Below are 26889 nucleotides of genomic sequence, written 5' to 3' on the forward strand. Positions count from 1 at the left end.
CGAGCTCAGTCAACCTCTCCTCGTAAGGCAAGCCCCCCAGTCCAGGCAGCATCCCGGTAAATCTCCTTTGCACCCTCTCCAAAGCCTCCACATCTTTCCTATAATAGGGTGACCAGAACTGGACACAATATTCCAAGTGTGGTCTCACCAGGGTTTTGTAGAGCTGCAGCATAACCTCACAACTCTTAAACTCAATCCCCCTGTTAATGAAAGCCAAAACACCATATGCTTTCTTAACAACCTTATCCACCTGGGTGGCAACTATGAGGGAGCTATGCACTTGAACACCAAGATCCCACTGTTCCTCCACACTGCCGAGAATCCTGCCTTTAATCCTATATTCAGCATTTAAATTCGACCTTCCAAAATGCATCACTTCGCAATTATCCAGGTTGAACTCCATCTGCCATTTCTCTGCCCAGCTCTGCATTCTGTCAATGTCTCGCTGAAGCCTGCAATAGCCCTCGATACTATCAACGGCACCTCCAACCTTTATGTCATCAGCAAACATACTAACCCACCCCTCAACCTCCTCATCCAAGTCATTTATAAAAACTACAAAGAGCAGAGGCCCAAGAACAGAGCCCTGTGCGACACCACTCAGCACTAACCTACAGGCAGAATATTTACCATCTACAACCACTCTCTGCCTCCTGTCAGCCAACCAGTTCTGAATCCAGGCAGCCAAATCACCCTGTATCTCATACCTCCTGACTTTATGAATGTCAGAGAGTAGTAAGGGAATGGAACGCTTTGCCTGCAATGGTAGTAGATTTGCCAACTTTAAGTGCATTTAAGTCGTCATTCGACAACCATATGGACGTACATGGAATAGTGTAGGTTAGATGGGCTTCAGGTTGGTATGACAGGTCGGCACAACATCGAGGGCTGAATGGCCTGTACTGTGCTGTGATGTTCTATGTTCTCTGTGTATTTGCAACATGCAGAATATCCTTTCCGACAGGTATTCAGAATTGATTTCAGAAATTTAAATCCAAAGTCCCTATACAAATGTATTTTTATGGAATGTGTTTTCGCATATCCTGCAAAAAGCCCAGTTCTTTGATCCAACTTCACCCAAAAACAGATCATTCAAAAATTAAATTCCATTGAAAGGGCATTTTTTTTATATTTGAAAGCGCATGCTCTGTTTCGTCACCCTGCTATCAACAAGTGTAAGCTAATTAATAGCTTTAATATCATCTATACAGCCACAAATTTCTTTACAATTTCAAGAGAATGGTCTTTATTTGTGATCACCGTTCTTAAGACACACTGATTAATCAATAAACATGTATTATATATGAGCTGTTCATATATATATTTGAAATCAAATTGTCATTCTCTTTCCATTTGAATGCTTCATTACTTTGAATCTTTTCAATATGATTTCATTACTGACAAGTGTGTTTGGTACAATAAATGCTTCATAACGTTTTCTGTGGAAGCAGTGGATCAAGGATCGATGAAGACACAACATGCAGCCAAATTCCCAAATTGGCTTCAATTCCATTCTCCACGTTAAAAGGAAACATTCCGGAAAGTTCATTTTACAATTCGATAATAAGTTTCTCACAACTGAACTATTATTACCCAAATGTTCTCTACTAAAATAAATTAACAATTGTGACACATTATACATTTCGGGGTAGTCAGCTTTTACTAAAATAAAAGTTCTTAGTTATTACACAACCTTCAGTGAAAGCATGTTGCTCGAACAATTATTTGTGTCACCGCGAATAAATAACTGTGATACTTATTTGGCTCATCTCCTGGAATGCCTTCACCCCCCCCCCCCCCCACCACCACATCCATTCGAAACTATTATTTGGACCAATTGGGTCGTTGTTTTATTTTATCATTGAACATACAGTAGGTCAGAGTCTGGTCAAAGTGCCAGAAGTAGGTTTCTGAAGGACTACTATATTCGTCCGCGCAAATTGGCACTTCTGCCATTCCTGCTGCGCGAATACATGGAAAAGTTTGTGAAGCTGCTGGAGCGAAAGTATTATACCTACGCACGGAATTTGTGTTGCAAATGTTGGCAACGATTCTCTGCTCAACTATAATTCCTTCTGCAACCGTCTTCCCAGCACCACAGCAAACAAAACATTCCTACGCCAGAAAAACTTCCAAACTCATTCTAGATGTCATTCGTTTATTTTTATTATATCGTCCAATCTACTTTAAATGAGAGAAAAAAATGCTCCCCAGGGGACTTAAGTATTGCTTGAAGGACCTTACTCAACCCTTAAAGTCTTGGTCCTGGCGGATCAGTGGATTTTCAGTGGGGGAGCTGGAGAATTTTGCTGCTGATGTTTCATACGAGAGAATACTTTTCTGGCGAGCTGTTAGGTTTGAATGAAATTAGTGAGTACGTTCGGCAGTTGGTTTGGTGTCCCACTAAAGCAAGCAAGCAGTATTTTGTATGCAGGGCAAACATATTTCGGGCCCCTTCTCCCTCTCCTGAATCAGTATATTCCAGTGACAGATGTCCTTCGAAGCAGACAAGTTGAGATGCAACGCATGAACAACTGTGTGTTCCAATGTGACTGTTTTGTTCCTGAAAACGAGCTTACATCAATTGACCAGAAATTTCACTTGTTTTCAGAAGAGTGTCAGGTAAGCGCTGTATTGCCTCCTAGATGTTGAGCAGTCAGGCTTGTTTACGTGTTAAAGAGGTTGTCTTTCATCGAGAATCTGAAGAAAATATAAACTAACCCATGCTCAAGTCAGTATAGGACCTGACTTGTTTCGGTATTTACAGTTATATATAACAATGTGTGTGTGTGTTTATAAGCAGTAATAGTACATATTTCTGCGAAAAAGGTTTAGTTAGAGCAGCACTGTTGCAGGTTCTCAAATTAGATGTGAGATTCTTGATAATGGTCAGTTAAGTGACTGGCTGTTTGAAGTTTCGCTGTAAGTACAATAGCCTTTTGTTTTATTTCGGAGACTGATTATTATGGGTGATGGGTTACGTGGAGCCTGATTTCGCAGAGTACTAACTAATGGGACTAAAAAAATACCAGCCAACCTGACCTTAGAAAAGCCCTGAAGATATGTCACATCGTGCATGACTTATCTATCAACTGTGATATCAGTTGGTGGTGATCATCATAAAGTAGCTTTACAAGTAGCAGTGGGACACTGCCTGCAGGCACTGGCCTCTCTGATCGCTTGATAGGAACCTTACAGGCAGTGAGGAAAGGTGAACAGTATCAGTTTTTCCTTAGCCCTGGATGAAAACGCAGTCTCTCGGAGGTGTGGTATAGAGCTTCCATCATTATTCCATCCACTGATAAAGAAATTCTTTAATCCTGATATTGTGAGAGTTTGGCTGTTTAATCTGGAACTTGGTAGTGAAGTAGGGTCAGAACATTGACAATAAAATCGCAAGGATGTCATTTTCCCTTGTAATCTAGTAAACAGCTCTATTTTCTCACCTAATTCATAGAATCCGGTGCTGGTTTCTTACAGGTTTATTTCTGGATGTTCCTTTTCTGTACTTCTTCCAGATTCCCCTACTTCACTGCACCTCTCTCCCCCTGTTGCTACAGACTTTTACCAAGTGTCAGTCATTGGGTAGTTCCTCATCCAAGCGATAATTCTTCATGCAAGCCTAGACGATCAATACCAGCAGACTGTTCATGTGCAACTTGACGTGATGTCCAAGTACATATCGTTCCTAGTAGGAGCCACTGGACAGTGACTAATTGTGAGAACATTGAGCTGAATTTTCTCCTGATAGCCTAGAAATCCTGAAGTATAATGTATCTGCACTGTCGCCAACACAGCTGCGCTTAGGTAATTTCACTCAGACCAATGAATCTGAGGATACATTGCTGATCTATATCGCTAAGTTCCACCTGAACCTGTACTTCCCAGCTGAGCCACTTAGGGGAGTGAAATTCTTTTTTGTTATACATTACTTGCTCTTGTGTGGATGTTCGAAACTTAAGTATGAGAAACTGGCTTTCTATGTCATGCTTCTCCCCACCACACTCTCTCTCATGTTTTTGACTGGCTGTCTGCTTACATTTTGGTACATCCTTTCACTCTTATTTCTGGTCTTTATCAGTCTGTCCTCAAACCTAGAGCCAGACTAGGTAAGGATGACAGTATATACATATATATATCAAAAGTAAGAATTGACTGGAAAATTCAAATTTGTAAGTACATTGAACAAATAAAAAGAGAATCTTGACAATGGCCATACTTGACTGAACACATTTGACCGGATCTCTTCTTAGAAGCAAAGCAGATTCAGACCTCATTCATGCTTTGATGGGCCACTGTCTGGGAAGACTTACCTTCTCAACTTTCCCCCTTGCCTGAGGCATGGTCACCCTCAGGTTAAACCACCACCAGTCATCCCTCTCAAAAGAAGAGCAGCCTATGGGTTTGGTATGACTGTGATGACTACTTTTATTTAATTAGGTTGGTTTGATTCCATTGAATCAAATATGAAGAGAGATTTCTGGCAGCTGCCGCATTGCTTGAGGGGTATGATTCTCATTTTGAGGTATGTGGCTTCGGAATGAACTTGTGAGATTTTGCTGGTTCAAGTCCAGAATGACTCGTGGTGTGATGTTCTCTTGTTTTGTGAACTGCTCATGTAGCACAGCAATAGTGTCCCCACCTGAGAAGGCCTGGGTTCAAGTCCCATCTGCTCTGGAGGTGTTTCATAGCATGTCTGAACAAAGCTCATAAAGTGAGACTTCTGAGACACCAGATATTGGTTAGGGAGCAGACAGACATTTGTAATGTTGCATTCTGAAATTAACTAAAAGATTGCCACTTCACCAACTGGCTTCAGAACACATTAGCAGTGGGGTAAAACAGGCACCTTTAAAAAGCTTACAGAGATAGTAGGAACTGCCGATGCTGGAGAATCTGAGATAACATGGTGTGAAGCTGGATGAACACAGCAGGCCAAGCAGCATCAGAGGAGCAGGAAAATTTGACATTTTGGGTCGAGACCCTTCTTCAGAAATTTCTGGCCTGGAACGCCAGCTTTCCTGCTCCTCTGACGCTGCTTGACTGGCTGTGTTCATCCAGCTCTACATCTTGTTATCTAGGACTTTGGCTACTATGGGTTTGCTCATCATCACTGTCATCCTCATTAAGCCTACACTCTACCTTCAGCTCCATCCTTTTAAATTGACTTTCTGGTCTAATCGCCAACTTGCAAAGTTCAAACTCTCTTTCTTGTCCTTTATCGTGTTCAAGCTGCTTCATCTTTTCCAACTCGAACATTCTTTCCCTTTATTTCTCTTCTGTAAGGGTTTTCCTTTCTTTTTCTCTATCCTTTTCTTTTTCTTCTGCTTTTAACCACAATTCAAACTGTTCAAGTTCCCTTTCTTTCTCTACCTCTGGTGTATTAAGTTCATTTTCTAACTCCAAGTGTCTCATTTGCAATTTAATTTTTTCTAACTCCACTGCACTTAACTTTTTCTCTGATATACCTGAATGCTTGACTAACTTTGTTACAATTCCAGCTTTCTTTTTATCTTTAGTTGAACCCAACTTTAGCCTGTTTGCTAATTCTAAATACATCCCCTTTTTCTGTTTTTGTAAACTTACTTGGCAAATTTTGGAAGCATCTTCGACCCCAAAACCTCTTTAACAATGTTTAGAGCCATTTCCTCACTTTTGATTTAACCAACAGCAAGCAACCAAAATGTAACATATTTTGCAGTTCTCATCTCACTTAAGTTTTTTTTAAATTTAAAAATCTACAACACTCGTCCCCAAGTTTGTTTAAATCTCTGGAACCTTTCATACAGTGCATCTGTTCAAATCTTTCCAGATATGTCCAAATCCATTCAAATGCGTTCAGATCCATTCAAATCTGTTCAGCTTCATTAAAATCCATTCATAAACCAGCCACAAGCCCCAAATCTATTATGAAGCAACGGTTAACCCCACTTTGAGAACTAAAACCCAGAACACTCAAAGAGGAGTACCTCGCCTAATAATCTGTAAAAGGAGTGTGAAAAGTGGTATAATTTCTCTTTCAGCAACTTCTAGTGGTTAATAAAACAAATCCCTGACACTCACTTTACAATCAATAAGCAACAATTTATTTATCTGACTCTAAAAGTGAAGAAATTAACTGAACTCTTAACAAACTGAATAAATCACTTCTAATTACTAACTATTCCCAAATAAAACAAAATTCTAATAGTATGCTGTTCCAATAATTACAAGACCAACTTACATAAAACAAAATTTAAAAAATGGAATTTAGTTTCTTGAAATTGCAGCCAGTTTGCATGTCTTCCAGAATACTCTGTACCTTCTCCGTTGATTCTTCCTGACAGGAATATTCACTAGTTGTGCCTTGGATACCTTTGCTAGAATAGAATCCCTACAGTGTGGAAACAGGCCCTTTGGCCAGACAAATCCACACTGATCCTCAGAGCACCCCACCCAGACCCATTCCCTAATATATATATCCCTGAACACTTAAGGGCAATTTAGCATGGCCAATCCATCTAGCCTGCACATCTTTGGACAGTGGGAGGAAACCGAAGCAAACCCACGCAGACTCGGGGAGAATTTGCAAACTCCGTATGGCCAGTCGTCCGCGGGCAGAATCAAACCCAGGTCCCTGGTGCTATGAGGCAGCAGTGCTAACCACTTAGCTACCGTGCCACCCTGTTCTTTAGATTCGTGCTTTCTCTAGAGGAGTCTGTGAGAGCCAGCGATTTTCTTTCTTGAGAGCTGAGGACTGTTAACTCTGGCAGGTGGCAATTAGCTCTCCTGTCTTTGCCCAACTGCCCCTTCTTTTATACCTTTGATGACATATCATTTTCTTACAATAGGATTGGGCCAATGTTGTCAAAACTTTCAGATTTAAATTTAATTGGTATTTGGTATCTAAGTGCCTGGTTCAAATTGATTAGCTAAATTCAAAACTTGTTGTCTTTGTAAAAACTGCTGCTTGGCCTTCTAACTGTGTGACCTTTTGATACAAATGTTTCAATTTAGGTGCTCTCTACATACTTGCAAACATTCAATTTGCTGCTCATAGCCATCATGTTCAAATCTCTAAGAATAGACAAAGCACGTCATCTTTTAAAGGGACCACATAAGGTACAAATACCAAATTATAACTTACTGCCTCCTAATCCAAATTCTATCCACTTTTCAACACTGGCAAATAGTTCTGCATAGTCTTTAAGCCAATTTTGATTATTTAAAATCAGATTACTCATAGCTTGAGACTAGACACTACTTAAATTGCATTCTTTTGTAAAAAATCAATTCTCAGCTTCTTAATAAAACTATGTCAGATAACTACTCCTAAATATATTAAAGAATATTTTCAAATGTTTTAAAATCTTACCTTATAAAAAACCTATCCAATTGCATTGGTTCATGGACTATTTCATATTTGGTGGTGTGCATTTATATATTTGAATGATAAAAACAAAATTATTTTTAGAGCTAGCATAAATTTAACTGGAATTTGCACTTGGATCACCAACCGCATTGAAACAAAATGGCTTTACTCAATTATTTAATGATCACCAAGTAATATATATTTTATGGAGAGGATAATAGAAGGTTCAACTGTCAATATCTAAGTCGATGGAAATTCTGTGGTCAAAAATGAAACATTTACTCTGTGTTTAATGCATCCTAATAAGCAGGCCAATTGTTAAAGCTTCTTGGCTCATTATCAGCTTGTAAAGCATCAATGAAAAGCAAATAGACAGCTTTATTCATGCTTACTTTCAAGATCACATTCCATCCCTATCTCCTGTTATAATGATGGTACAGGATAATGGTAAAAAAGCAGGCAGCAGCCCAGCGTAGAGTACAACAACACTGAACAGGAGACATTATAAAGCCTGATCTGGGTCTGTGGCAAGTGGTGAGGGAACTCAGGGGGAAAAGCGTACTTGACATCATCCTTAACAATCTGCTAGCTGCAGATGCATCTGTCCATGATATCACATGTAAAACTGACCACCACACAATTCACATTGAAAATACCTTCATTGTGTTGTGTGGCACTATCACCATGCTAAATGAGACAGGCTTCAGACAGATCCAGCAACTAAAGCTGTGCATCAGTGAGGTACTGTGGGCCATCAACAGCAACACAACTGAATTCTAACACAATCTGCAGCCTCATAGCCCAGCTTATCCCCCACTCAACCATTACCATCAAGCCGGGAGGTTCAGTGAGGACTGCAGGAGGGCATGCCAGGAGAAGCTAAAGGCACATATGAAAATGAGGTGTCAACTTTGTGAAGCTACCAGACAGAGCTACTTGCATGCCAAACAGCATAAGCAGCAAGTGTTAAGCAGAGCTAAGCAATCCTGCAACTAACAGGTCAGATCTAAGCTCTGTAGCTGTGCCATGTTTAGTGGTGTGAGTGGTGGTGGAGGACAATGATAAACTCATCTTCAGCCAGACGTGCCAAGTGAATGATCCACCTCTGCCTCCTCCAATGGTCCCAGCAATACAGAAGACCTGTGCTCCAAGCTTGCTGCTCTCCCAGACAAGCTCTGCTATAGCACAGTTACACGCTGGCATATAGCTGGCAATGTGGAAAATTGCCCATGTATGTCCTACACACAAAAAGCAGGACAAAACCAACCTGGCCAGTTAATGCCCCATCAGTTACCCTGGGGTTTACAGTTGACCAGAAACTCAATGGAGTGACCACGTAAACACAGTAGCTACAAGGGAAGATTCTTCAATTTTATCTAGGACAAGGGCAGCAGTAAAATGGGAACACCACCACCTGCAAGTTCCCCTCCAAGTCACTCTCCATCCTGACTTGGAAATATATCACTGTTCTTTCACTGTTGCAAGGTCAAAATGCTGGAATTCCCCTACTAAGTGCATTGTGGATCAACCTATAGCACATGAACTGCTGCAGTTCAAGAAAGCAGCTCACCACCGCCTTCTCAAGGACAACTAGGGATGGACAATAAATGCTGGCCCGCTAGCGACACCTGTGTCCCACAAATGAATGAAGAAAAGGCCCAGTCCATCTAGGATCATAGGCGTCTCAGTAATCTAATATTCCTTGCTATGATGGAGTAGAAGCAGGAAATGTAAAAATGCCTGAGAGGGATGGGACTGGAACCAGGATGCCGGTGAAGTGGATCATTCTGACCCAGATTGGTATCCATTGTTGTGGTTGCCACCAATATGTAATCTTGAAAACATTATTGGATCTTCATGGTCAAAGTGGCCATCCTAGGAGATGGTAATTTCATGGACAAATTGCCCATGTTAAATCAAATCTCTCTCCCAGTTCTACCACCGAGACCATTTCTGAGTTCATATCTTTCCTGTTTTTCTAACAGTTGGGTGAGCATTACATCTTCCCCACCCCAATCCCCCTGATTTTGTAAGGACTGCGACAAGAACACTGCGATAAAGTTAAAAAAACTCAAAGTAAGGTTTTTCTAGCATACTCTTAGATGTGGGAGTGGAAGAAATGCAACACAGGCTCAATGACAAACAAATACAAAGAATCCGAAAAGATAAATAGTGTACTCTGCTAGTAACTTTATGACATCCAGAAGAAAACACCCAATGGACATGAGGCGAACAACTCTCTGTATGAGAGTCTGCATATTCTCCCCATGTCTGTGGAGTTTCCTCTGGGTGCTTCCGTTTCCTCCCACAGTTCAAAGAATTGCAGGTTAGGTGGATTGGCCATGCTAAATTACCCTTAGAGTCCAGTGATGTGCAGGCTCAGTGGATTAACTGTAGGAAACGCAGGATTTCAGGGACAGGGTAGGGGGTGGTTCTGGGTGGGATGCTCTTCGGACGTTCAGTGTGGACTCAATGGATCGAATGGCCTGCTTGCACACTGTAGGGATTCTATGATTAATAGTGGTTTTGGTTTTAAAGATGGAGTGCAAATGTCCAAAGTTGGCATCAGCAGTCTGGAATTTCTTTGTGGGTGTGGTTAGTTGACCATGAGAAGCCAGTTGGTTTCACTACTGTGTGAGTCAGGTGATTTAACTTTCTTGGGAAGGAAAAGCAGTTACCTCAAGACAAAGGCTTGAATTGCAGATAGCTTGTTCTTTAAGACCCATTGCACGGGTGAAACGGAAAGACATTAACACACCTTATTGCAAAATGGGTGTAGCTTGCAGCTTCATTCCAGAGAGGTTTCTTTTAAAAACAATGATTTCTATAGTATCTTATAACATGATAATGAGCTTTCCAGACCCACCAAGAGGTAGCTTTTTGTTGATTGTTTAATATTGACATGGAAGAGGAAGGTTATGGTTGTTAAATTTTCAGTACTCGGCTGCTTTTTGTTTCAACTTGCACTTGTTTGCATCAAAATAATGACGTCGGTACTGGTGCCTCTATTGCAGCTGATTAGTCTCACACAGTCTCGCCCCCATGAAAATCTTGAAATATCAGAATGTGAACACAGAATGGAAGCTGTAATGCAGGGATACCCAGAGATAATGGGAACTGCAGATGCTGGAGAATCCAAGATAACAAAGCGAATAGCTGGATGAACACTGCAGGCCAAGCAGCATCTCAGGAGCACAAAAGCTGATGTTTCGGGCCTAGGCCTCTCTGATGAAGGGTCTAGGCCCGAAACGTCAGCTTTTGTGCTCCTGAGATGCTGCTTGGCCTGCTGTGTTCATCCAGCTACACACTTTGTTATGCAGGGATACCCAAACTGTAGGCTATAATCCCAAGTGGGATGGCAAAACATGACTTTTAGGGTTGTGAGCTGAGAGGCAGCGATGGCCACCGTGAAATACAGGCTGGCCTCTGATAATTGCGAGACCCCTTTAAAACCTTTTGATTTGATGGTGGGCGTGGCTGAAGGAATACTGTCTGAATGCTTATTGCTGCTACAGAAAAAGCAAAGAGTATGGTTTTCCAAGATAACAAAGTGTGGAGCTGGATGAACACAGCAGGCCAAGCAGCATCTCAGGAGCACAAAAGCTGACGCTTCAGACCTAGACCCTTCATCAGAGAGCCTCTTTGTGGGAAGCCTGCCTCTTTATCAACAACCCCATACTCGACTTCTGTTGCTCCAGAATTCCCCACCAACTGCTAAAGCCACTCTCTTACCGTCCCACTTCCCGCTCACCACAACTCTGGTACCTTCCAAATTTTTCGGTGCTGTACAATGCCTGAGGCATTAAAAGAAAGTCACACAGGAAAATGTTTGGGAAGAAGTACTACAATGGCCTCAAAACCCCTAGTTATTGAAGTGAAGCAATAAAAATTCAGAGAGTATTCCTTCGGCGTTACCTGTACACGTAGCCATTTGTTGTCTGTACCTGCAAAAAAGAGGCAATGAGTCAGTGTGCAGGCTGCTAGCACACACGTTTTGCCACCTTATTTCCATTTTGAGAAGAACCAAGCCTCACCAGTTTTCATAACATGTGCAGTTCATATACTGTTTGCTGCCACACCATCATGAGCTACAGTTCTTGGAGGAGCTCATTGTGCAGAAACAAACATCATCTGTCACCAGTGGAGAATGGGGTTGGATGGTAAAAAAATAAGCTGGGATCAAATTAATTCGTGGGTTTGTATAAAGATGGAGAAATTAATTTTCGTTGGTCTTTGGAGCTTTGGTATTAGTTGAATGGAAATGATTACTGTATCAATACTCACGAATAGTAGGAGACTCCACTGCAAAAGAGTATAGATATTTGCATGTGTCTTAGAAAAATAAGATGTAACTGTCTCAGTTACTGAACAAAGGGACCTTGTGTTCAGAGCAGGCAGAAATACAGATTGTGCTGCTTATCTTGGGTGATGCATGGTCCATCTGACCTTCTATTAAGATAAATGTGCACTTGGTATAAAGTTGTCCTTGTGCTGTGTTATGTAGGAATTCCAGTCTGAGTTGTCAGTACGAGGGAAAAGATAAACAAATGGATTGGCCTTGATTTTGTTGAAATGATGAAGGTTAGGGTAAAGCTCCTGCAGTTGCTGCAGGGTGACCTCAGGCATCTTGCACGTGCACTGTTAAACACAGAAATCTGTAGGCCGTTGTCTGATGCTCTACTGCTCCACCAGAACTGCTGTTGCAAATTTAGTGATGAAATTTGTATGTAAATCAATGTATTGGTGTGAACTTAGATTAACTGCCCATTTACATAATATTAACTATGACTGAAAATGTTAATCCTTTGTAAATGTCACCTTTTTAAACAGGGCCAGTTTAGTCCAATGACAAGTGCATGAAAGATCTAAGGGTAACTATATGCTAGACGAAAGAGAAAACAGCTCCTTCCCTACTGAGCAGAAAATATGGGCCATGTCTAATCAATCAATACAGATATAACTTACTAAATACTAATAATCCAACCACCTTTTATTCCATTAAATATCTAACTTTGTTCTGTCAAATTATCAGATGACAAAAAGCTCAAATCCTTTCTGTTTAAGATTCTTCTGGCATGTGACAATCTAAAAGATAACAGCTCACATCAGTTTTCTTGAATGAGAAATTATAAAGTAAATATTTAAAATATGTATACATCATTAAAGTGTTTCCATGCTAGTGTATGTAATGTAATATTCGAAAGATAATTAGGATACTTATTAAAATTTTTATAAATAACTTATTATTCATCCTTCACATAAGCTTGAATTAACAAATAAAGTTAGAAACAAATTTTAAGAGAATTATTAGGCTACAGTTCAATGAATAATCAAATTTACAGGTGGAAATCTGTCATTGCAAAATGCATCAAACGTGCATCAAACTCTGATCAAACCATTCCATATGTGTTGCTCTTGATTGATTTGATTACTTTTTCTTTCAGCCAAACTTTATACCTCCCTATTGCAAACGGTAAGGAGGAGCATGGACCGCAATGATTAAATGTATTTTGCCAAGTACAGCCATTTGTATTGGTGACCTGTAATCATGTACAATTGCCTGTGTGTAACTGAATAGTGCTAGTTCAGGTTAGATTAATATTTTTGCTAATTGCCAATTAAAAGTCAGGAAGCTTTGACTTTCCACAGGGTTGACCTGTTTTTTATATAGAGCCCACAAGAGGTGAAATTATACATGAAAAGTGAAAGGATTGGACTATGAGTTAAATTACATTCCTTGTTCCATCTTGTCACAGCCACTTGGAAAAGTGCCTTGATTCTCAATTTCCACTGTTACTGGGGTTGTCAGGAAAATAAGAGATTTAATCAAATTACTTAAAGCTCCACAATCTATCTTTAGATGGACTCAGATTAACAGAAAAAGGTTTCTGTACTTGCTGTACATTACTACTTATTCCCATGAAATCAGAATTAACTAAAGAGAAAAAAAATATAAATAGTCATATGTTATACTTCTATCTCAAGCTCTAGTTCTTTCTTAAACCTCTACACACACATATAGACTCCAACATAGACAAACAAACATTGTTGTTCAGGTGAAGGGAATTGTACTGGTGAAGCTCACTTCAATAACACTAGTCCCAAGATTCAGTAAGCTTTCCCTTTTGCTTCTTCCAAGACCTTCTGTTTTCCAATCTATTTTTATTTCCAGGTTCTTTGCCAAATGCATGGGCAGTTGAAACATTAATTGTACAACCTTCCAGTTCTTCGACAGAGGCAAGAGCTAAGAACAAATGAATCAAGAGATTACCTATTTTTTTGTTTCTTATTAACATCATTAACTCCCTACCTCCCCACCTACACTCACCTCTACTGGCTCCATCCCTACCTCTTTAATTTGTCTGTCTTCTCTCCACCTATCTTCTCCTCTATCCATCTTCGATCCGCCTCCCCCTCTCTCCTGATTTATTTCAGAACCCTCTCTCCCTCACCCTTTTCTGATGAAGGGTGTAGGCCCAAAACGTCAGCTTTTGTGCTCCTAAGATGTTGCTTGGCCTGCTGTGTTCATCCATACTTTGTTATCTCTTAATAAAATGAGAAAGACATCAGACACTTAGCAGTCAATTCTATCATAGAGAAAGTGAATGGTTTTGCTAAACTTGACCCCAATGCAGGCTTTCTTCAGAGTAAGCTTACAGGAAAATTCACAGTGAATTTTTTCTGTACAAGCTTTGCAATTAACATAGGAGCTTAGGAATGCCAACACATAATATGGTCTGTACTTCAAGTTTTTGAAGGCACTCTGAACATTAGTGATGACATTCTCATCACTGATAATATTGAAAGTCAGCCTGTGACATCTAACAGAATGTAACCTCATCTTGAACAAATCCAGAATTGAATTTTTTGGTTATGTATTCAGCAGTAGAGCACAATCACCTGATCCATCAAATGCTGAAGCTATTGCAAATGTTGCAGCTACTACACACACGCAGAACGTTTGGGGTTCTGTACGATTCATCGCGCACTGGAATTGCTTCATTGCTGACCTCGCCAGGTTATCTGTCCCTGCCAAATGATTTGACAAAAGACACTACAATGTGCATCAAGTACATTCACAACACACTGGAGACTAGACCAAAGGTTGACAGCAAGGTGCACAACTGCTTATTTCCACCTTTAGAAAATGACTTAGTTAGTCATGGACCATTTTGAGGAAGGATCACCAGACATGAAACATTAACTCTCTTATTTCCTTCGCAGATGCTGCCAGACCTGCTGAGCTTTTCCAGAAACTTTATTTTTGTTCATCGATGCAAACCTGATTTGCTAGAATGCTTTTGTTGTGCAGAAAGACAAGACAGATAACCCATCAATTGTTGCAATGTCAAGCAGATTGCTAACACATGTTGAGCAATTTGCAAACAGTGAGAGGAATTTCCCCAGTCATGTGGGGCATTATACACTTTCATCTGCTCAAGTATAAAAGTGAGCTTGAAGTAATAACCAATCATAGACCTTATAAGCTTGTTCAAAAATCCACCACATACTTGAGTACAATATTAGGTACTTCAACTAAAGAGTACAATTTTGCCATTGAAAAGTAGCCAGGCCAGCTGAACACAGTGGACTATCCTTCATGACATTCTTTTCTGACAACCAATGTTACTTGTTATGAAGGAAAGTTTGCTGAACAACATCTTTACGACATAAGCCAGAATGTGGTGCTATAGTCTTTAAAGCTGAAAGCAAAGTGGCAACAAAACAAGATTAAGCTTTTCAATGATAATGACTACGGAGTTACAAAACCGGAAAGATTAGAAGAGCATCTGCAAATAAATTGTCCACACACTACAAGGTCTTCACTATCCATGAAGTGAGCTCACTGTTACAACCACATCTGATCCTGTATTATGAAACAAATATATTGTCATTCCACAATTACTGAGGGAATGTTTTGAGATAGTGTGTGAAAATCAGTAGGGAATTGTCAAAAGCAAACAAGTTCTCAGGGGAAGAGTATGCTTCCCAGGAAATGACTAAACTTTACAATACAAAATTAATCAATGTTTGTCAAGCAAGTTTTAAAACTTTCTGGTGCTCTCAAATCTCTGTGCTAGCTCAAGGACTTTGGATAGAAGTTAGCATTGATTTCATAGACACGCACATTGGTGAATACCTGTTTATTAACAACTGCAGCAGACTTCCAGTTGTATAAATAGTTACTACTACTTCAGCAAGAGTAAACATTACAAAGTTTGAAAAATTTTTGCTATATTTGGAGACTGTCAGAAGGTGGGCCCTCATTCAACCACATAGAGTTCAATAAATTTGTCAAATACACTCGTCAGAAATTCACACTCCTTTGGGATAATATCTAATGGAGAAATTCGGTCAGTGATACACACTTTGAATATGTGCAGAAAACAGAACAATCCAATGAAACTAAATGATTGTAAAACTTGAAGGTACACCACTAAAACCAGAAGATACAGTACTTATGAATTGTGACAGTCATGCTGGTATGCAAGAGAGATAATGGGAACTGCAGATGCTGGAGAATCCAAGATAATAAAATGTGAGGCTGGATGAACACAGCAGGCCAAGCAGCATCTCAGGAGCACAAAAGCTGACGTTTCGGGCCTAGACCCTTCATCAGAGAGGGGGATGGGGTGAGGGTTCTGGAATAAATAGGGAGAGAGGGGGAGGCGGACCGAAGATGGAGAGTAAAGAAGATAGGTGAAGAGAGTATGGGTGGGGAGGTAGGGAGGGGATAGGTCAGTCCAGGGAAGACGGACAGGTCAAGGAGGTGGGATGAGGTTAGTAGGTAGGAGATGGAGGTGCGGCTTGGGGTGGGAGGAAGGGATGGGTGAGAGGAAGAACAGGTTAGGGAGGCAGAGACAGGTTGGACTGGTTTTGGGATGCAGTGGGTGGAATGGAAGAGCTGGGCTGGTTGTGTGATGCAGTGGGGGTAGGGGACAAACTGGGCTGGTTTAGGGATGCGGTGGGGGAAGGGGAGATTTTGAAGCTGGTGAAGTCCCACAGCTACCTAGAATACACCTCCTCCCACCCACTCTCCTGCAAAAATTCCATCCCCTATTCCCAATTCCTCCGCCTCCGCCGCATCTGCTCCCATGATAAGACATTCCACCCCCGCACATCCCAGATGTCCAAGTTCTTCAAGGACCGCAACTTTCCCCCCACGGTGATCGAGAACGCCCTTGACCGCGTCTCCCGCATTTCCCGCAACACGTCCCTCACACCCCGTCCCCGCCACAACCGCCCAAAGAGGATCCCCCTCGTTCTCACACACCACCCCACCAACCTCCTGATACAACGCATCATCCTCCGACACTTCCGCCATCTACAATCCGACCCCACCACCCAAGACATTTTTCCATCCCCACCCCTGTCTGCTTTCCAGAGAGACCACTCTCTCCGTGACTCCCTTGTTCGCTCCACACTCCCCTCCAACCCCACCACACCCGGCACCTTCCCCTGCAACCGCAGGAAATGCTACACTTGCCCCCACACCTCCTCCCTCACCCCTATCCCAGGCCCCAAGATGACATTCCACATTAAGCAGAGGTTCACCTGCACATCTGCCAATGTGGTATACTGCATCCACTGTACCCGGTGTGGCTTCCTCTACATTGAGGAAACCAAGCCGAGGCTTGGGGACCGCTTTGCAGAACACCTCCGCTCGGTTCGCAACAAACAACTGCACCTCCCAGTCGCAAACCATTTCAACTCCCCCTCCCATTCTTTGGATGACATGTCCATCATGGGCCTCCTGCAGTGCCACAATGATGCCACCCGAAGGTTGCAGGAACAGCAACTCATATTCCGCTTGGGAACCCTGCAGCCCAATGGTATCAATGTGGACTTCACCAGCTTCAAAATCTCCCCTTCCCCCACCGCATCCCTAAACCAGCCCAGTTCGTCCCCTCCCCCCACTGCACCACACAACCAGTCCAGCTTTTCCCCTCCACCCACTGCATCCCAAAACCAGTCCAACCTGTCTCTGCCTCCCTAACCTGTTCTTCCTCTCACCCATCCCTTCCTCCCACCCCAAGCCACACCCCCATCTCCTACCTACTAACCTCATCCCACCTCCTTCACGTGTCCGTCTTCCCTGGACTGACCTATCCCCTCCCTACCTCCCCACCTCCCCACCTATACTCTCCTCTCTACCTATCTTCTTTACTCTCCATCTTCGGTCCGCCTCCCCCTCTCTCCCTATTTATTCCAGAACCCTCACCCCATCCCCCTCTCTGATGAAGGGTCTAGGCCCGAAACGTCAGGTTTTGTGCTCCTGAGATGCTGCTTGGCCTGCTGTGTTCATCCAGCCTCACATTTTATTATGCTGGTATGCAATCTACCTCCTGTGGTATTAGCTATTTGATGTGACCAATACAAAGGATCAATGATCATTGCAGTTCGAAAGCATCATACGAAATGTAACACTTTACAAACTGCTGAAAACACGTCATTACTTTTATTTATATAATCCACAACATCTTTCTAATGGACACTTGTGGTTCAGTGGTAACGTCCCTGCCTGAGAATCAGTAGGGCTGGCTTCTCATCCCACCTGCTCCAGAGGTGTGTCATATACATCTGTATAAGTTGATTAAAATAACTACACGCATTGAATCAGCTTTCCACATCAATATCTTTTTTGGAGTCCTTTAAAAGGCAACTATTAATGTTTCACCTGCCATTGACCATTTCTAACACTTTTCAAAGGTTTCATAGGCTGCAGAAGATCATAAGACCATAAGACATAGGAGTGGAAGTAAGGCCATTCGGCCTATCAAGTCCACTCCACCATTTAAATCATGGCTGATGGGCATTTCAACACCACTTCCCTGCACTCTCCCCATAGCCCTTGATTCCCTTTGAGATCAAGAATTTGTCGATCTCTGCCTTGAAGGCATCCAACGTCCCGGCCTCCACTGCACTCTGCGGCAATGAATTCCACAAGCCCACCACTCTCTGGCTGAAGAAATGTCGTCTCATTTCAGTTTTAAATTTACCCCGTCTAATTTTAAGGCTGTGCCCACGGTTCCTAGTCTCCCCGCCTAACGGAAACAACTTCCTAGCGTCCACCCCTTCTAAACCATACATTATCTTGTAAGTTTCCATTAGATCTCCCCTCAACCTTCTAAACTCTAATGAATACAATCCCAGGATCCTTAGCCGTTCATCATACTTTAAACCTACCATCCCAGGGATCGTCCGTGTGAATCTCCGCTGGACACGCTCCAGGGCTAGTATGTCCTTCCTGAGGTGTTGGGCCCAAAATTGGACACTGAAGGGCTTTTATATCACATGTCTGTAAGTCAGGAAGTACTTTTTATATGAAACGCTGTGTTTCTTGAGTGATACGGGGAGGGGGCTTGGTATTAGGGATGCTGGGATAAGGTTTTATTGAAACTACTATTTGTAGAATCTCCTACTGTACTTATGCAACATAGCTCATGCAGCTTATATCTGAATGTGGTCATGTAAAAGTATCCTGTGGTTCTCTGACTGTGGCCTCTATGCTGTTCTGTATTGAGGCTTATGGTAAAGACTCCTTTGTGTCTGCTGTGACTGCTGACTAGTCACATTAATTAAGGAGAGGTTTTGTTTCTGATATTCCCCACATAAGATCATTGCAACTTGCCCCAGTGGATCCTCCCACTACAGGATTTATTGTCTCTGTGGCCGCTATTCCGAAAGCTGCAGAGAAATTGCGAAAGAATGAACGTGTCAGCAATCCCAGGATCAGCCGCAATCTCCAGCAGCAGGCTGACAATGTCCAGATGAAGATGTCACAGCAGTGGTCCCCTCAGGCTAAGGAGAAGGGTTTGGAGACCAAAAGTTTACACAGGTTGTCGTTTCTTCCTGACAAGTAAAACTCACTGCTGGGGACACCTGAATCTAACTGTGGTATCTGCTGGAGAAGGACTTGTGATGTGAAGGCTTGTGTGGCCATCCAACCCCAGCGGCTATCAGATGATGTCCACACTAAATTCTTTGCACCTGGTTGCTTCCAAGGATCTACTGGGGACCAGTGTGGGATCTTCAATCCTCAACCACAAATGTATCAAGGCTGTTACTGATACCAACTTGTGCCAGTTTACACTGCTGTCCCTGTGACAGGTTTGGTGCTGCAGCTCAGGCACTGACTTTGCCAACATAACTTACTTCCTCCAGATGCAGGGCACTATAGATGATACATGTTGTTCTGACAGCACAATATCACAATGGGGCTTTTATCCACAGAAAGGATTCTATTCTGTGAATGGAGAAGTTATCTGTGATCATTAGTACCACATCGTAGTGATCAACACCAAGGGCCCTGGAAGCTGCTGTGATGCCTATATCCTTGATAACTGTCAGATCCTTGCTTAACTTCAAGGGCCAGATGCCTTACAGGGATGCCTTCTGGGAGACAAGGGCTACTGTCTGCAACTGGGACTAATGGCTTCTTTACACAACTCCTAAATATAAATGTACACTTTTCATTTGATTACTTCTTTGTTTCTCCTGTTGTTTAATAAAGGTTAACATTACAACTGTTTGAAGGCATCATAACGTCTGATACTTCTATGTTCAACAATGATAACATATTATGTTGCAATGTTAGAGAAAGTATAGCACTCCTTTAGAGAGAGTTTAAAACTTGTAAGGCACTAGGAAAGGGTAGTTTCTGAAGCTTCATTCTTGCAGTTGCAGCTAAAATAACAATTGATCAGATGGATGATAATTTAAACTGGTCAATATATTTACATCTGATTACAATGATATCCCCATACCGCTTGTTTCCTCTCAGAATTATTTCCTTTCCCTTCACTTTCTATTATGCCTTGTTGCAGACCCAGGATCCAAAGCAGAGATGGAGGGAGCTTGCCTGATACTGGAGCCTGTTAAACTTGAAGCTTGAGTGAAAGTTCCCAGGGACACTATAGGCTAGAAGGCTAGAGATGCTGAGAGTGACCAGATACCAGCTCATCCTCTTCAGCTTCATTGGGGATGGCAATTGCAGGTACGGTGGAGTTAGAGAGACTGAGCACCTCTGCATGTCCCATGAGATGCAAGTCCAAAGGAAACTTAATAAGTACTTTGCGTCAGTCTTCACAGTGGAAGACATGAGTAGTGTCCCAACAATTAAGGAGAGTCCGGGGGCAGAGTTGAGTATGGTAGGCATTACAAAAGAAAAAGAGCTAGAAGAGCTAAAAGGGCTAAAAATTGATAAATCTCCTGGCCGTGATGGGCCACATCCTAGAGTTCTGAGGGAGGTGGCTGAGGAAAGAGCGGAAGCTTTGGCCGTGATCTTTCAAAAGTCACTGGAGTCTGAGAAAGTCCCAGATGATTGGAAAATTGCTGTTGTAACCCCCTTGTTTAAGAAAGGATCAAGGCAAAAGATGGAAAATTATAGGCCGATTAGCCTAACCTCGGTTGTTGGTAAAATTCTAGAATCCATTGTTAAGGATGAGATTTCTAAATTCTTGGAAGTGCAGGGTCGGGTTAGAACAAGTCAGCATGGATTTAGTAAGGGGAGGTCGTGCCTGACAAACCTGTTACAATTCTTTGAAGACGTAACAAGTAGGTTAGACCAGGGAAACCCAGTGGATGTTATCTATCTAGACTTCCAAAAGACCTTTGATAAGGTGCCTCACGGGAGGCTGCTGAGTAAGGTGACAGCCCATGGTGTTCGAGGTGAGCTACTGGCTTGGATTGAGGATTGGCTGTCTGACAGAAGGCAGAGAGTTGGGATAAAAGGCTCTTTTTTGGAATGGCAACCGGTGACGTGTGGTGTGCCGCAGGGTTCAGTGTTGGAGCCTCAGCTGTTTACTTTATATATTAATGATCTGGATGAAGGGACTGGGGGCATTCTGGTGAAGTTTGCCGATGATACAAAGATAGGTGGACAGGCAGGTAGTACTGAGGAGGTAGGGAGGCTGCAGAAAGATTTAAACAGTTTAGGAGAGTGGTCCAGGAAATGGCTGATGAAATTCAACGTGAGCACATGCGAGGTTTTGCACTTTGGAAAAATGAATACAGGCATGGACTATTTTCTAAATAGTGAGAAAATTCGTAAAGCAGAAGTACAAAGGGATGTGGGAGTGTTGGCCCAAGATTCTCTAAAAGTTAACTTGCAGGTAGAGTCTGTGATTAAGAAAGTGAATATAATGTTGTCGTTTATCTCAAGAGCGTTGGAATATAAAAACAATGAAGTGCGTCTGAGACTTTTTAAAGCTCTAGTTAGTCCCCATTTAGATTACTGTGCCCAATTTTGGGCCCCACACCTCAAGAAGGACATACTGGCGCTGGAGCGTGTCCAGCGGAGATTCACATAGATGAACCCTGAAATGATAGGTTTAACACACAATGAACAGCTAAGGATCCTGGGATTGTATTCATTTGAGTTTAGAAGGTTGAGGGGAGATCTAATAGAAACTGGCAAGATAATATATGGCTTAGAAAGGGTGGACACTGGGAAGTTGTTTCCGTTAGGTGGGGAGACTAGGATCTGTGGGCACAGACTTAGAATTAGAGGGGGTAAATTTAAAACGGAAATGAGGAGACAGTTCTTCAGCCAGAGAGTGGTGAGCCTGTGGAATTCATTGCCACGGAGTGCAGTGGAGGCTGGGATTTTAAATGCCTTCAAGGCAGAGATTGATAAATTCTTGAACTCACAAGGAAACAAGGGCCAAGGGGAGAGTGCAGGGAAGTGGAGTTGAAATGCCCATCAGCCATGATTTAAATGGCGGAGTGGACACGATGGGCCGAATGGCCTTGCTTCCACTTCTATGTCTTATGTTCTTATGGAAATTGGTGAGGAGTATGTTTGGTCTTCCACATCACCAGTTTTCTGATGTCCTCTCACTCTAAATTAGACTTGGATTCACACACATTGACAAATGTTTGTGAGATGAGGCAGCAAGGACTTTCACCAAGGATGGACCTGGCATTATGGTCTGGGTCCTCAAGGAGAATCATGTCTAAAACATGAATACACCCTCAGCCCCTGTCTCCAACCCTCCCCCACCCTCCCCTTACAAAAGAAACATTTGAGAACAGGTTAAAAACCATTACGAGGACCTTACACCCATTGTCGTCCCTGAACAGATTTTACAATCCATCTGGCATGTTCAGCAAGAGTTCTTGGTGGTCAGACATAGAGCATTGAAAACAAAGGACCCAGTACATGACTGTTGGCTAAACAAGGTGCATAACACGAGAACACCCTAACGACGGTTGGGGGAACAAGGAAATGCTATGATATAATAAAGGAAGGAAAACTCCTTTTGAAGGCAGTTTGTGTTTATTGTTTAACTATTTTTTCATGGTCCCAAAAAAGTATAATTTATTCTAACTCATCATTTTAGGAAAACAAGAAAACCTCGGCATTTTGGACTGTTTTTAACTGTTTTGCACTCCAACTTTGTTCAGTTTTAGATGATGTTATTTATATTCGTGTGGTTTGAACATTGCAGCAAATCTCGCTCCATCACAAAGGATAGTGAGATAGCTCTGCCCTTAAGGTTGTTCCACGTAATTGGAGAAGAATCTGAATTTGTGCAGTAGCCACTCTGGATGAAAAAAGACTTGGTCAAAGAGATAGGCCTTAAGTACTGTTGTATTCAGTGATTTGGTAGGAAGAAGTTGATGCCAAAAGGGGAAGACACTTATGGAAAAATTTCAGAGCTTGGGGCCTACATAGCCAAAAGCATGACCACTGAAGCAATTAAAACTGAGGCTGCCCAAGAGTCCAGAATTTGATGAGTGCAGTACCTTGGAGGGTTGCGAATCTGGACGAAAGACTGAGGCCAAGGGAATTTGGAAACAGGAATGGGAATTGTTTAAATGAATGCCAGTGTAGATCTGCAAACACAGTGTGACAGGGAATTGCACCTTGCTGTGAATTAAGAAATGGGCAGCAGAGTTTAGGATGACCTCATGTTTACAGAGGTTGGAATGTGGAAGACCAGCAAGGAGAGATCAGAAACAAGGTTTTCACATTTTTAGCATGCCCCCCCAAACTTTTGACAATCAATTAACTACAGCCCTTTCAGCTATTATGCGTGTTTCGTCAATGCGAATTGGCTGTAACATGAATGATGAATAGGTGAACACTGTTTGTGAAGTGCACGCTTTCGCATACAAGTGTTGGCCATTATGCAATTCCACCCCCAACACTTTAAGTGTTGCAGCGCTCAGAGGAATGCAATGTTAACGCCAACGGAGTCCCTGCATCGACATCACATGTTCGGTGAACTCACGTGCTTTGTTGTGAAGTGCTTTTTGAAAGGTATTCCGTAATTTCCATTCTTTTTCTTTGCAAATTTTGCTACGTTACCCATAATTATGGGAGGACACCGTAAAGAAATGTCTACAAGAAGCATACCAATGATAAAATTGCAGGTGGGTGAGTATAAAAGAAAGGCTATAATACTTGAAGAGAAATTGGATGTGAGAAAGTGTTTTGAACATAATGAAAGAACGTGTGATATTGTTCATGCAACAGGAATAAAGGATTCTATGTTACGCACCATTAGAGAAAACATAGAAAAAAATTAAAGCAAGCTCTATTGCTGGAACAAACCTGAGTGCGAGCAAATCTGTGAGATCACGGCCAAAGGAACTTGAGGAGATGGAGTGGCTTCTAAGTATGTGGAGAGAATAATAAATGGAAACGGAATCTGGGACCAGCTTTCTCACCATAAAAGAGAAAGCCTTATCAATTTATGAAAATGTAAAGAGAAAAGTTGAAAATCCTGCAGATGTGCCTGTCTTTAGTGCTGCTAGTAATTGATTTGCTGGTTATATGGATCACTTTGCTTTTCATAACATAACATTGCATGGCAACACTGCCAGTGTAGATGAGGAATGTGCAATGACATTTCCTCCAATAATGAAAAAATTGATTGAGGAAGAAGGCTACAACTTAGATCAAATTTTTAATTTAGATGAGACAAGTTTATACTGGTAGCGAATGCCATCAAGAGCCTACATTTCTAAGAATGAAGCACACACACTAGGCTTTGAGGTTGCAAAGGATTGTATATCTGTGCTGCTGGGCACCAATGCTGTTGGAGACTTAAAGCTTAAGCCTTTGGTGGTGTACCACTCTGCAAACCTACGAGCTCGGAAAGTTTACTTTAAGTCTACTCTAGGTGTCTACTTCGGGTCAAGCAAAAGAGGTTGGACGATGGGGCAATTTTTTCTGACCTTATTGTTGATGTTTTCAAACATGTTTTGAGAAATTATTGCAAGGAAATGAATTTGGATTTTAAGATTCTCTTCATTCTGGATAATGCACCAAGCCATCCTCCCACCTTGCTGAGCTTTCTGGAAGCATCAAAATGCTATTTCTACATCGAAATACAATCTCTTTCCTTCAACCCATGGACCAGGGTGCAATAGCAGCTTTTAAAGCTTATTATTTAAGGCGCACATTTAAGAGGCTGAATTGTAGCCACTGAGGGGGACAAGGACTGTGTTCTTCAATTTTGGAAGAGCTTTAACATCAAGAATGCTATTGACATTATCATGGAGGCCTGGAGTGATTTCAGTAAGGTCTGCTTAGATGCAGTTTGGCAGAAGCTTCTCTCAGATTTTATTCATGATTTAAAATGCTTTGATCTGACAGAGGAGCTCCCAAGAATCAAGGAACATTGTGTTGATCTTGCAAAGAAAGTTGGATTTGGACAGGTGGAGTGTGAGGATGTTGAAGAACTACTTGAGTCCCACTGTGAAGACCTCTCTATAGCGGATCTACAACAACTTGTTACTGTGGGGGAAATGGAAGACAGAGATGAAGAAGATGAAGCCCGGGATGCAGTACCACAAGAGTTTCCACTTCCCTTTTGTCTTCTGACCTGACGGAAGTTGAGAAGAAGTTGCGGCTCTTAGAAGGGACTGATTAAATTGCAGAACACTGCAGGATAGCAGTTCTTGGAGTAAAGTCTTATGAGGCACACAATGATCAGCCCATTTGTGAAAGAAGGAAAATGGCAAAGCAGCAAACATTAGATGCCTTTTTTCAGCCAATCCTCAAGAAACAGTAGCAAGACAATGAAATACAGCCACACACTTCTTATTAACTATTTTTCATCCTAACTCTGCAACCACAACTGTACCTGAAGGTCTTGATGGTGATGACCCTCAGCCCCTGTCTTACAACCCATCAACCTCAAAACCACCCTCCGTCCCCCTCATGTTATCTTCAATTTTTTTAAGGTAATATGTTAAATTTACATACATAGACATAGAACATTACAGCACAGTACAGGCCCTTCGGCCCTCGATGTTGTGCCGACCTGTCATACCGATCTCGAGCCCATCTAACCTACACTATTCCATGTACGCCCATATGCTTGTCCAGTGACGACTTAAATGTATCTAAAGTTGGCGAATCTACTACCGTTGCAGGCAAAGTGTTCCATTCCCTTACTACTCTCTGAGTAAAGAAACTACCTCTGACATCTGTCCTATATCTTTCACCCCTCAATTTAAAGCTGTGCCACCTCGTGCTCGCCGTCACCATCTTAGGAAAAAGGCTCTCCCTATCCACCCTATCTAACCCTCTGATTATTTTATAGGTTTCAATTAAGTCACCTCTCAACCTTCTTCTCTCTAACAAAAACAGCCTCAAGTCTCTCAGCCTTTCTTCGTAAGACCTTCCCTCTATACCAGGCAACATCCTAGTAGATCTCCTCTGCACCCTTTCCAAAGCTTCCACATCCTTCTTATAATGCGGTGACCAGAACTGTACACAATACTCCAAGTGCGGCCGCACCAGAGTTTTCTACTGCTTCACCATAACCTCTTGGTTCTGGAACTCAATCCCTCTATTAATAAAAGCTAAAACACTGTATGCCTTCTTAACAGCCCTGTCAACCTGCGTGGCAACTTGCAAGGATCTGTGTACATGGACACCGAGATCTCTCTGCTCATCTAGACTACCAAGAATCTTACCATTAGCCCTGTACTTTGCCTTCTGGTTACTCCTACCAAAGTGCATCACCTCACACTTGTCTGCATTAAACTCCATTTGCCACCTCTCAGCCCAGCTCTGCAGCTTATCTATGTCTCTCTGCAACCTACAGCTTCCTTTGTCACTATCCACAACTCCACCGACCTTAGTGTCGTCTGCAAATTTACTAACCCATCCTTCTACACCCTCAGCCAGGTCATTTATAAAAATGACAAACAGCAATGGACCCAACACTGACTCTTGCAGTACACCGCTAGTAACTGGTCTCCAGGATGAACATTTCCCATCAACTACCACCCTCTGTCTTCTTTCAGCAAGCCAATTTCCGATCCAAACTGCTATATCTCCCACAATCCCATTCCTCTGCATTTTGTACAATAGCCTATTGTGGGGAACCTTATCGAACGCCTTGCTGAAATCCATATACACCACATCAACCGGTTTACTCTCATCTACCTGTTTGGTCACCTTCTCAAAGAACTCAATAAGGTTTGTGAGGCATGACCTTCCCTTCACAAAACCGTGCTGACTATCCCTAATCAATTTATTCTTTTCTAGATGATTATAAATCCTATCCCTTATA

General features: G+C 42.1%; 1 protein-coding gene across 1 annotated transcript in view; it reads left to right on the forward strand.

The window, feature by feature from the left end:
- Positions 1 to 2272: 2272 nt before the first annotated feature.
- Positions 2273 to 26889, forward strand: part of LOC125462716 (innate immunity activator protein-like) — an 83369-nt gene continuing 58752 nt past the window's right edge. Inside the window, exon 1 of the mRNA XM_048552982.2 lies at positions 2273 to 2622. The gene's annotated coding sequence lies outside the window, so the exon portion shown is untranslated. The remainder of the gene's footprint in view (positions 2623 to 26889) is intronic.

The sequence above is a fragment of the Stegostoma tigrinum genome, chromosome 21, assembly GCF_030684315.1.
Source record: "Stegostoma tigrinum isolate sSteTig4 chromosome 21, sSteTig4.hap1, whole genome shotgun sequence".
Classification (NCBI taxonomy): Eukaryota; Metazoa; Chordata; class Chondrichthyes; order Orectolobiformes; family Stegostomatidae; genus Stegostoma; species Stegostoma tigrinum.